The sequence below is a fragment of the Notamacropus eugenii genome, chromosome 3 (genome assembly GCF_028372415.1).
Source record: "Notamacropus eugenii isolate mMacEug1 chromosome 3, mMacEug1.pri_v2, whole genome shotgun sequence".
Lineage (NCBI taxonomy): Eukaryota > Metazoa > Chordata > Mammalia > Diprotodontia > Macropodidae > Notamacropus > Notamacropus eugenii.
In genome coordinates this window covers 121,683,321-121,695,987 of record NC_092874.1, presented here as the reverse complement: position 1 = coordinate 121,695,987, position 12,667 = coordinate 121,683,321, and positions in this window count along the sequence as shown.

Sequence of the window (12,667 nt, the reverse complement as noted above, 5' to 3'; positions counted from 1 at the left end):
GTTGTTCTTTTTTTTATATATCACTCCCTCTTCTCCATTGCCAGACCCTGAAAGTCTCTCCCTAGTTATAAACTTTGTTGTTCAGTTATGTCTGACTCTACATGGGGTTTTCTTAGCAAAAATAATAGAGAGGTTTGCCATATCCTTCACCAGTGGATTAAGGCAAACAGAGGTTAAGTGACCTTCCCAGGGTCACACTACTGACCTATTTGGGTATTGCTAGTGGGTGTTTGAGGCTGGATTTGAATTCAGGTCTTCCACCACCTAGCTGCCTACTCTAGATAACTTAGAAAGTGAAAACTCACTCTGTACTCTGCTCTCATCAGACTTCAAAATTCTGGATGACTTGGTTTAAAAACTGGTAAGTTAGACAGCAACAACAACAAAAAAAAAAACCAGCACTGAAAAGGGATCTTCAAGACTTATGATGGAAAAATGCTATCCATCCCCTGAAACAGAACTGATGGAGTCTGAATACAGATTAAAGCATACTTTTTAATTTTATTTTTCTTGGATTTTCTATGTTTTCTTTTATAACAACTAATATGAAAATGTGTTTTGCATGACTACACATGTATAACCTATATAAAATTGCTTGCCTTCTCAATGAGGGTGGGAAGAGGGAGGGAGAGAATTTGGAATTCAATTCTTAAAATGAACGTTGAAAATTGTTTTTACATGTAATTGGGGAAAAATAAAATACTAAATTAAAAAAATGAAAAGGGTTTTCAGGATGTATCAGATATGAATTGGTTAAAGGAACTGGAGATGTTTAGCTTGGGTGAAGAGAAGACATTCAGAGGCATATGATAACTCTCTTCAAGTATGTGAAGTGTTGTTGTGTATCAGAGAGATTAGACTTTGTTCAGAGAGAAGTAAAGATGAAAGGACAAACTTCCTAGCCCCCAAAGTTGTCCGAAGCAGCCCAGTGGCTGCCACTAGAGAAAGTGGGTTCTATCTCATTGGACATCAAGCAAAGGCTTTTTTAACCTGTTGAATAAATTATAATGGGAATTCTTTCTGGGTACAGGTTAGTCTAGATGGCTGATTAAGTTGCTTCTAATGGTAAAATTCTGTGAGCTAACAAACTTGTGATCTGGTAAAGGTCCACAGATTTTTTCAGGGCCCTCTCAAGGTTCCTAGGCTTCATGTATGCATTCTATAACAAGAACTTTCTGGAGACAATGATTAGAATTTGGTTTTTCACCTGTAAAGATTTACATGAACTGATGCTGAGTGAAATGAGCAGAACCAGGAGAACACTGTATACAGTAACAGCAACATTGTGGGATGACAGACTTTGATAGCCTTAGCTCCTCAGCAATGCAAGGACCTTAGAGAACTCCAACAGACTCATGATGGAAAATGCCATCCTCATTCAGAAAAAGAACTATGTGGTTCATTCCATTGGTTCTAATTCTTACTTACAAAATAACTAATGTGAAAATATGTTTAATATGAATGTATATATAGAGCCTATATCAGATTGTACACTATCTTGGGGGGAGGGGAGGGAGGAGGAGAAAATTTGGAACTCAAAATCTTTTTAAAGTGAACGTTGAAAACTAAAAATAAGTTGATTTTTTAAAAAAGAATTTGGTTTTTTCATTTCATTGTATTTAGTGTCAAAAAATAAAACAAAGTCATTTAAATGTATAAACCAGTACAGATTACGTTTATGTAAAATCTTTTTGGAATCCACTATGAAACCGAAAAACCAAACAGAGTGTACATGCACACATACAGACATTTTATTCTCCACTGGCAACTTCTCCTTCCCAGGTCTTGTTGTTACCATGTTTCCTATGTGTGTAGACATATGTGTATGTATGTATGTGTCTATGTATGTATATGTATGCGCATGTATACTGTCCAAATTCATATACAAATATATATGCTTGCTATAATATAATGTGCATATGCATGTATTAATATGTATGTGTCCTCCAGAGACTGTGTTCTGGATGAACTGAGCTACTTCCCATCCTAGGCTATGTTGCCTGATCTGGATTAGTTGATTAATGATTGCTCCTGTAGCCCATGTGTGCATGTATATACATAGGCATATGTATTCCCCCCTTTCCATTTCTATCTTTGAGAACAGTAACCAAATCAATACTCTCACTGCTTTGGAAAGTAGAAGTCAATCAATTGACCTGTGACTCTACCCAGTATCCCAGTGACTTCCTAGACTAAAACACCCCTTCCTGGTGGCCACTCCTCTATATATGTGGACTCTACTAATTAAAATGCTCCACCCACTAGTACACTCCTTGAGGTAGGGACTGTCTCTCTTTTTTATTCACAACCCTAGCACTTACTAGGGTGCTAGAAACATTACAGCAAGCACTTAATAAATAAGTGCTTTTTATTTCATTCATTCATTTATTAATTCATTATTTTACAGTACTTGGAAAATTTTGTTCTAAGAATATTACCAACCAATCTGAAAAACAGCATGGAAAGAGCAATAGATTTGGAATCTGAAAAATCTTGTGTAGCTCAAGTCTGCATGGGATCCTTTCTACAAGATCCCTGGCCAAATGTCATCCAGCTTTTACTTGAAGACTTCAAGTGAAAGAGAATTCCCTGCCCATGAGAGTTCATGTTCTATTTGGGATGCCTTAGTTTTTAGGCACATTGACAAGGACTTTTGAACAGCTCTAATTATTAGGAACATTTTTCTTTCATTGAGCCAAAATCCATCTCTTTGCAACGTTCTGTGTTGCTTCTAGTTTTCCCCTCTAGGGTCAAGCAGAGCGAGTCTACTCTCTTAGACCTGATCCCTTTTTAAATATTTGTTGACAGCTACCCTGTCATTCCAAATGTTCTCTTCTCTAGTCTGACAATTCCCATTTCCTTCAGCTGGGGGTATGATCTCAAGGGCTCTCTCAAAGCTCCCAGGTGGGTTTTGTTCTCCCTAAAATGTGGAGCCCCAAACTATACACATCACCAGGGATGATCTGAGCAGAGATGACCCATGCCTTTCAGTGCAGTTTAAGATGGCATTAGCCTATTATTTCCTATACAATCCTAGAAAAGTCACTGGAACTCTAGTTCCCCTATCTGTAAAATGAGGGGATTAAAAAAAGAAAGTCTCTTCCAAATATCTCTCTCTCTATAGATAGATGTAGATGTTCTTATAGATAGATAGATATGAACATCTACACACACACACACACACACACACACACACACACACACACTCCTCAGAAGCTTACCAAAGCCCTCATGTTAAAGACAAAATTGAGGTCCAGACAGAGCTGTTACTCAGCATCAGTCAATTAGTGGTAAAACTAAGAACAGAACCCAAGGCTCCTGACCTTCCCACTAACACCAGTCAGATCTTCCTTAACCAACCCTTAATGGAGTTGAAGCCCTTTATAATCCCTTTTCAGCTGTTGTCAACTCCATGTGAGCAACAAGCTATGGGCAGTTCCGCCAAGCATCCAGACCCTTTGTGTCCACCATGCCAAACATCCAGATATTTGGAAACTTGGGACAGAATGACCTCCAAGGTCCCTTCCAGCTCTGAATCTACAAGCTCTAAATCATAGATTGCTCACTGGTCATTGTGCAGATGCAATCTCATTCCCCTAATACATTCCTAAAATCCTCTGATGGATTTATGGAAAGCCCCTAGCATCTGGAGGAAAGCTGTCTCTGAAGACGCAGGCCTGGATCACAATCATCTTTGACCTTTTAGCTGTCCTGCTCAACAACAGAGAAAAAGTCTGGAGTAAAAGTCCTTCTCTACATTCCAGAGTCATTTACATTCATTTAGATTAAGAGGAATTTACCATAATGGCTACAGAGCCAGCCTGGACACCTAGAAGACTTGAGTTCAAGTCCCACCTGACAGATACTATCACTGGTCAAGTCACTAACTTCTCAGTGTTTTAGGCAATCTATAAATTGCAGAGAAGATACTGACTTGGACGGTAGAAGTTTTCTCACCTGGGAGCTCCCTGTGCCAGAGAAATCACAGATCGAGCCCTATCCTAATAACACTTACCTCGCACATTCACTGCCTTTACATACATCGATCCTCACAATGGCTCTGTTAGGAATCAATCAATCAAGAAGCATTTATCGAGCACCAATAAATCCAAAACAGTTGAACAAAAATAAACCAGTGCCAAACTTCCAGTTTCTATTCAGTAAGGGGAAAGAGTACGAACACATCAGTGCAAATATAAAATAGATACTGTTGCTATAATATTAATTTTATAGATTAGGAAACTGAAGTTCAAAGAGGTTTGGGTGGCTTGCCCAGGGTAATACAGCTAGGATCAGGCAAGATTCAAATTCAGGTCATAGGCTCTTAGACTTACAGCTGGAAGGGATTTAAAAGTCATAGAGACCAGCCCCTTTATTTTACAGATGAGCTCACTGAGGTCCAGAGTGACAAGACCAAGATCACACAGGAAGTAGCAGACCCAGAGTTCGAACCCCGGGCCTCTGGCTCCACTGTGCCGGGTTCTCCCAACTCTAATTCCAGTGATTTTTTCTGCTGTCCGTTGATGCCAAAAGCTCTGGGTATTCACACAACTAGAAGAATGTTCTCTCTTACAAAAGCCTTTGGGGATTGTGGGGTAACCTCAGACAGAGCCCAAATTTTAATTTCATCCCTAGGTCAGCCACAGAGTTATGGATTATCACCAATAATGGTGATGAGAATAACAATTGGCATTTATAGCACACTTTAAGGTTTGTGGTTTACATATTCTTTCACTCTGTATCTTTCTCTCTCCATCTCTGTCTCTCTCTCTCTCTTTGAGACTGGATCTCCCTATCTCAGCCAGACTGGACTCAGCAACTATTCACCCAATTAATTTAATCCCAATATTGATCAACACAGGTATTTTGACCTGCTCTGTTTCCAGAAAATCCACTTAGCCCACTGCAGCTCAGAACTCCTGAGAACTCCACCAGCCTCAACTTTCCTGATCGCAGGGATAACCCACTATGCCCAGCCATACATTTTCAATTAATGGTCAAGAAAACTCTTTGGGACTCTTCTAGGACCGTATCATGAGCTTTTGGAGGAAGGAAGTGCTTGGGGACACCAGTAACACACTGTAGCTAGGCGGCTTTGCTGTTCAGTCATTTCAATTGTATCCAACTCTTTCTGTTGGATGTCCCCACAGCCAGACAGATACACTGCCTGCAAGCACTTCTCCAAATGTCACTGTGAAGTAAGAGGATTTCATAGACCAAGAGCCACCACCAAGGTTGTAGGTTGCAAACTTAGTTCTTAGTCACTGAGTTCACTTAGACCAAATTTAAAACACCAAACCATCTCTTTTAGTATTTCCCCTGCCATCCATACTCTGCTGGAGTTTCAGCATCTCTAGGAAAGCATGTACGATGGGAAAAATACTAGAATTGGAGAGGACTGCTTTGTTATCTTTTATGTGACCTTGGGCAAGTCATTTTGTCTTTTCATTTTTTAAGACTTAGAAGTCTTAGTTTCTTCATCTGTAAAATGGGGCATGATGTGCAGGAAGAGAAATCAGATCTGGGTTCTAGTCTAGGGACCTTTGGCAGGCAGGTCGCTTGCCACTTTGGACATGTTTCTGCATTTGTAAAATGACTAGATGATGTCATCTGTAGAACAACTAGGTGTTTCCAACTAAGACTCAGGAAAAACTGAACATGTAAGGACACATCAAAAATACAATGATGACAAAAGTCTCCATTTTGTCTATTCGTTTGTCCACTTCAAAGTTGTCTTCTCACTCAAGCCACTGACATTCTCATAGAAAAAGTTTTTCTGATCAGATCTGTTTCCTGATGTGTAAAATGAGGGAAATGGACTAAATTTTCATGGTCCCTGCTCATCCTGGGTTTTTATGACAAACTAAAATGTTGGCAAGTGGATAACATGCTCCTTGAAAAAGAGAGGACAACGTATCATCCAAAGAACCTAATCTCTAAAGGCATCATCCAAAGAAACCAATCTCTAAAAGTGAAATTGCAGCTATCAGTTTGGACAGATTGAGGTGAAAACCTTTCCTGTTCCCCTTTAGATTATGTCACATAGAAAACTGTCTATTCCACCCACTTAGCCATAAACATTAATTAAAGTCAGAGCCAGCTTCCTTTCCTCTCACTCAGAGCTTCCCCAACTAATCTCTTTGGGGTTGTATTTGCCATCTCTGGTAAGAAAGCTTGTGCCAAATCAATCAGTTCGTTCCAGTGTTAGAGCTAGCAGAGGAAAAAAAAGTATTTTTTTCTATTTTCAAAACAACTTTGCTTTCTCCCCCTTCTCTTTCTGGTATGCTAAATGATTCAGAAACAGCTGAACTCTTAAAAACTGAAATTTGCACATCTAACCCTCCCTAAGGAAGAATCTCTCGGGCCCTGAAGAGAACATTTTAAAATAAAGACGTTCCAAGGGATTGAAAAATTGCTTATGAGCCCAGCACACTGTCTAAGGGAGAGGTTAGGATGACAGAGCAGACAGAAGAAATGCTGGGAGGACAGTTTGCTCAAATAGCAACGGAGGAGATTCAAAGCTAATGTCTGGAGTTGCTGAATTCTTCCTTGGGAGACACTAAATTCTGCAGATACTAAAATCCAAAGTCATCAAACTCAAGAATTGCTGGATCAATAGGCTATATCTAAACTAGGCCAACTGAATTATCTATCAAATGAATGCCCTTCTTGGTTCCAGAACTCATTTTTTTTGGCCCCATAATTTACAAAACCAAGGCAGTAGGGAAAATGGCCAGTGGGAGACTCATCATAGGATTTAGATCTGACAGGGCCCTTAAGAAGATCACCTAGTACAGCCTCTTAATTTTAAAGACAGGGAATCTGAAGCCCAAAGAAGACTTATCTGACATCATACCTAGCAATAATAATTTTTCAGTCATTTCAGTTATGTCTGACTGTTCATGACCCCATTTGGGGTTTTCTTGGCAAAGAAACTGCAGTAGTGTGCCATTTCCTTCTCCAGCTCATTTACAGATGGGGAAACTGAGGCTGAGTGATTTGCCTAGCGTCATACAGCTAATAAGTGTCTGACACTGGATTTGAATTGTCTAACTTCATTCTATCCATTGCAGCACCTAACTGCCCAGTAATTTTAGCTAGCAATTATTTAGTTTTAAGATTTGCAAAGCACTTTACAGATATTATATCTCATTGCATCCTCACAACATTCCTGTGAGGTAGGTACTATTATTATCTTCATTCTACACATGAAGAACCTGAGGTAGGCAGAGGTTAATTGACTAGCCCAAAGTCCCATGGAGAGTAAACGTCTGAGGCCATATTCAAACTTGGGTCTTCCTGACTCCCAGCGGTCCAGTACTACGTTCACTGCACCACCTAGCGGCAGCTGGGATTCTGACCCTCGTCCTCTACAAACCTAGTCTACACAATAGAATCTGAAGTGTTACTTTCAAAATGAGCCTCCAAAGAGGGTTTTCTTTCTCTATGACTTTTTTTTGGGAAAAAGACAGTAACTAAGCAGTAACTCCTTAGTGAATCTCATTACCATTCCCTCATTAATATTAGCAACCAGACTCACTTCAAGAGACCCTAAGTTTAAGAAAACCTCATGGCTCCAAAAGAACTTAGCTGGGAAACATGATTACAGAGTTCGGCCATATGATTCTAAAGAACCAGATAACTACCCACTTCTCTTTGTGCAGCTATAGACGTAACCAAGCTTACTACAGAAGGAGGGGCTGTAAGCATTCAGAATTGCTCAGGATTTCTTTCTTTCTGTTCAACATTATTATTTAAAGTTTGGGGTTCCAAATTGAACCCCTCCTTCCCCTCCTCCCTCCCTGAGATGGCAAGCAATCAGCTATAGGTTATGCATGGGCACATGTAAAACATTCATTTTGTACAATAAGACTCAAATTTAAAAAAAATGAAAATGAAAAATATCATGCTTCAGTCTGTATTCAATCAGTATCAGTTCTTTCACCATTAGTCCTTTAGGATTGCCTTGGATCACTGTATTGCTGAGAATAGCTAAGTTATTCACAATGCTTCATCAAACAATATTGCTGTTACCGTGTAGAATACTCTCTGGTTCTGTTCCCTTCACTTTGCATCAGTTCATTAAGTCTTTCCAGGTTTTTCTAAAATCATCCTGCTTGTCATTTCTTATAACACAATAATATTTCATTACAATCACATGCCATAGCTTGTTGAGCCATTTCCCAGTTGATAGGCATCCCTTTGATTTCCAACTTTTAGCCACCACAAAAAGAGCTACTACTAATCTTTTTTGTAGAAATAGGTACTTTCCCATTTTTTTGGATGTCTTTGGGATGCAGATCTAACAGTGGTATTGCCGGATCCAAGGATATGCAGTTTTATAGCTCTTTGGGCATAGTTCCAACTTGCTCTCCAAAATGGTTGGATCAGTTCACAACTCCACCAACAGTATACTAGCATCCCAGTTTTTCCACATTCCCTCCAACATTTTGTTTTTTCATCATGCTAGCCACTTTGATAGGTGTGAGATGGCACCTCAGAGTTGTTTTAAGTTGCATTTCTTTGATCAATAGTGATTTAGGGCATTTTTTTTCACATGATTATAAATAATTTTGATTATCTGAAAACTGTACTGACTACTTATCAATTCGGAAATGATATGTATTTTTATAAATTTGACTCAGTTCTCTATAATCTGAGAAACGAGGCCTTTATCAAAGATACTTGTTGCAAATTTTTTCCCGTTTTCTGCTCTCCTTATAATTTTGGTTGCATTGGATTTGTTTATGCAAAAACTTGCAAATTTTACATAATCAAAATTACCTATTTTATATTTTGTAATGCTTTTTATATCTTCTTTGGTCCTAAATTCTTCCCTTATCCATAAATATGACATAAACTCTTCCATGATCTCCTAATTTGCTTATGATACAACCCTTTATATATAAATCATGTACCCATTTTAACCTTATCTTGGGATATGGTGTGAGATATTGGTCTATGCCTAGTTTTTGCCATACTATTTTTGTTTTCCCAGAAGTTTTTGTCAAATAATGAGTATCTCTGGGTTAATCATATACTACATTACTACGGTCATTTACTATAATGTAATTTATACCTAATCTATTCTACTCATCCACCACTCTGTTTCTAAGCTAGTACCGATTGTTTAGGTAATTACTGCTTTATAATACAGTTTGAGATCTGGTACGACAAGACCATCTTTCACATTTTTTTTCACTGTTTCCCTTGACATCCTTGAGCTTTTGTTCTTCCAGATTAATTTTATTTTTTCTAGCTCTATAAAAGAATTTTTGATGGATAGTTGGTAGGGCACTGAATAAACAGATTAGGATTTCTTAATGTTGAGGTAGGTGTCAAATTGTTGAGGGCAGGGGATGGGGAGAGTTGCGGGTTAAGAGGAGAAAGGAAAAAAAGGGCATGATGTTGAAGGAAATGGGTTCTGTTTTGAATGGATTTCATTTATCATGATTTGTTGTCTTCTTTAGAGCCAGAAGCTCAGAAAAGACTGAGACTTTCACTACTTGCGAGTTTTCCAAACCAGAGTACCTTCCCAGAAGGTGAACATAGTCCAAGCCTGGAAATCTATTTCTTCCTTGGCTCTCTAGGCATGAGCATCCACCAGGGCCCTGGGGCCTTGCTAGGAAGCAAATGGGAGGTTAGATACTGCTTCACCTCTCCCTTTTTGTGGTTCTGTTGCTCCCCACAGGGAACCTTTCCCTCAGTCCTGCAGAAGTCTTCTCCTCCCAACCCCTTGAATGGACCAGACTGTTCTGTCTTCAAAGACTCTCTACATTCCTTTGCGACTGGGAGATAGAGCCGGAATAACACATGAGAACTTGGCATTCCCCTTACACAATCCCCTGAAGACAATCTCCTCCCACATCCCATCTCTTACACAGAATTCCCTCAATTCTGTGCTTGTATATGGGGTGGGTGATTGGAAAAAGGAATAAAGATGTAGCTCTTGAGATAAGATTGGTGTTAGATTTTCCCCTGGTCTCTCATGGGCTAATCAAAATGCAGGAAACCCCCATAACCCCCAGATCTAACCAGATCATTAAAACCCAGTTTCTTTCTCATTCTCCATAGTGGCAACTCTCCTTTTATATGAGAAGCTTTGTAAATTCAACACCCTGCAATTACATGGAGACAAGATGAGGGCCTAGTTACATATAAGGTGACCATTTAGCTTTATGAGACCATCCAGGAGGTCTTTGGGGGAGCATAGTACCAGTTCTTTGGTTCTGATCATACATCACAAGAAGGATCAGTGTTTTCAGAGATCCCAAGACATCCTATTTATATATAATACTCCTTGCACCAAAACTCTCTACATTTTCACAAGTATTTGCAAGAGCCAGAAAGTCAATTTTTAATTGGATTCTAGTGTCAACAGTTAGTAAATAAGCATTTACGTTGGTGCTTTGCTGTGCCAGGAACTGTGGTATGGTCTGAGGATGCAGAGAAAGGCAAAAATGGTCCCCGCCTCAAAGAAAATATATTTAAATGGGGGAAACACATGTAAATAACTACATGCATACAAGATATAGACAGAGTAGAAGGGAGGTCATCTCAGAAGAGGGGCATTAGCAGATGGGGATGTGGGATGGAAGGAAGCCAGGAGACACAGGTGAGGAGACAGCAAAAAAGTCTAGGGTGGTCTTGTGAGAGGAACTGCAAGAAAACCAGTGCTTCTAGATCCCAGTCTATGGACGGGGCTAAGGAATAAAGAAGGTTGGACAAGTAGAAAAGTTTAGGAAGGTTAGGAAGTCTATGGGAAAGGCAATAGTGAGGGTCCTAGAGTCAGAACAGAGGCAGCAAAGTCTTGTCCTGAGGGAACAGGAAAATGGAATTACCAAGGGGAACTGCCAATGCCCGGTCAGTGCCAGATGCTTGTTAATTGTCTTATTGGACTTTTTTTTTTTTTTTGCCATCTATAACAGTCAGTCGGTGCCTTAGGATCATAGACTCAGAGTTGAAAGGGGCTTTATGACAATCTAGTTGTCCAACCCCTTCATTTGATAGACAAGGAAACTAAGACCCAAAGAGGCAGTGACTTGCCTAAGGTCACTCACGTAAGTGGCAGAGCGGGATTCAACCTCAGGACCTGAGTAGATTTAGCATGCTTTGTAGCACATAAACACTTCATTTTCAAGACCTAGCTCTTGTCTCACTTGGGTTTTTAATTTACCTCTGAAGTGAAACAAGCTTGTCCTCCTCTCCAGGGGCCCTGCTGGAGAAAGTGCCGTGAGGCTTTACCCCCTGCTGGGCCTAATCACTACTGCTCCTGCAGTAACCGCAGGAGGGTTTGTTGGGGTTTTTAAATTATTATTGTTTTCTGATTGAAAAGCAAGTCTCCATAACTCCCCAACAGCAAGAATGGCACTGGAAAGCTGTTCTGGGTTCCTGCCTCTATCTGAGGTTCAGTGTGGCGTGCAAAGTTTTCCACACCCTGGAACGGGAGTTGTAAGATTTTTTTTCCACAGTGGCATCAGAAGGGAAAAAAAATCTCATTAAAAGGATCTTAAAAGGGTTTTTTAATTAAGAGGAGCATGCTGGTGATGGGGTGTCAGCTTGAGGACACAGGCAGTGAGAGAGAAAAGGAGAGGGACAGGAAAGAGGACAGAAGGGCATTTCAGTGCTGGATTTTTCATCAGTGACTTTCTTACAGACAAGGCTTCTAATGCCAGTGGACTCCATGGCCCATCTGTGTGCAGCACAGGGGCTACAGGCCCTTTTGTTAGCAACAGGACAATTTAGCAACCTCTCTAGCTCCAAAAGGCATCATCAGACTGGGCTAAGCAATACCCATGGGGACTGAAGTTATAAAGGTAAAAATGGAGACAAAATGGTTATGGTAAAAGAGGAAAAAAGAATCCTAGGACCACTGATGCTGAGATAGAAGAGGCTTAGAGAAGGCATTAATAACAAGGATGTGTGTGTGTGTGTGTGTGATTTCATACACACTGTCTCAAAGCAGCATATGCCATGTCCTTCACTATGAACCAATCCAGTCCCCAGATAAACTGGGGGGACAGTAGGGAGGCAAATTCTTTTCATTCACTGTCAGGAGAACGCCTGCTGACAGATACACAGACCAGCCATGGAATAACTCAAGAAGTGAAACAGCAGGGACCCACAAGTAGGTTGAAGATGACCCTGATAATCCACAGATGACCTCTCACCATAAAGAATGTTACATCCTGTGAGTTGTGTGCCCCCTCCTAGGCACCCAAGCCAAAATAAATGTCAATACATTGAGATTTGAAATGCTCCAACTCTCCTACATTTCCAGGGTTGTCCTTGAGATTTGGTCTCTTGGCCTCCCTTACCTGAAGTTTGAACTCTTCTACCCCTCCTCCACATTGTCATGGTCATTTTAACATTTTCACTGGCTTCTGACACCATACTGCTAGGCCTGAAATGGTTCCAAAAGCGTGATATAGAACACTGGACTGGACTCTCTAAAGGCTTTATTCTCAGAACACTTTGGGTCCTGTTGCCCACTGCCCCTCAGCTCTTCCCCTTCTCCTCGCCCCCAGAAATGAAGATAAACTGCCTCAGTTAAAGGTGACTTAAGGGCCATTCTGAAAAGTTACACTGAAATACTGAAAAACATTGAAAAAGTTATGGAGGGACCCAAGGAAATTTCCTCAAAAACAGATGCAACCATTTAGGATTA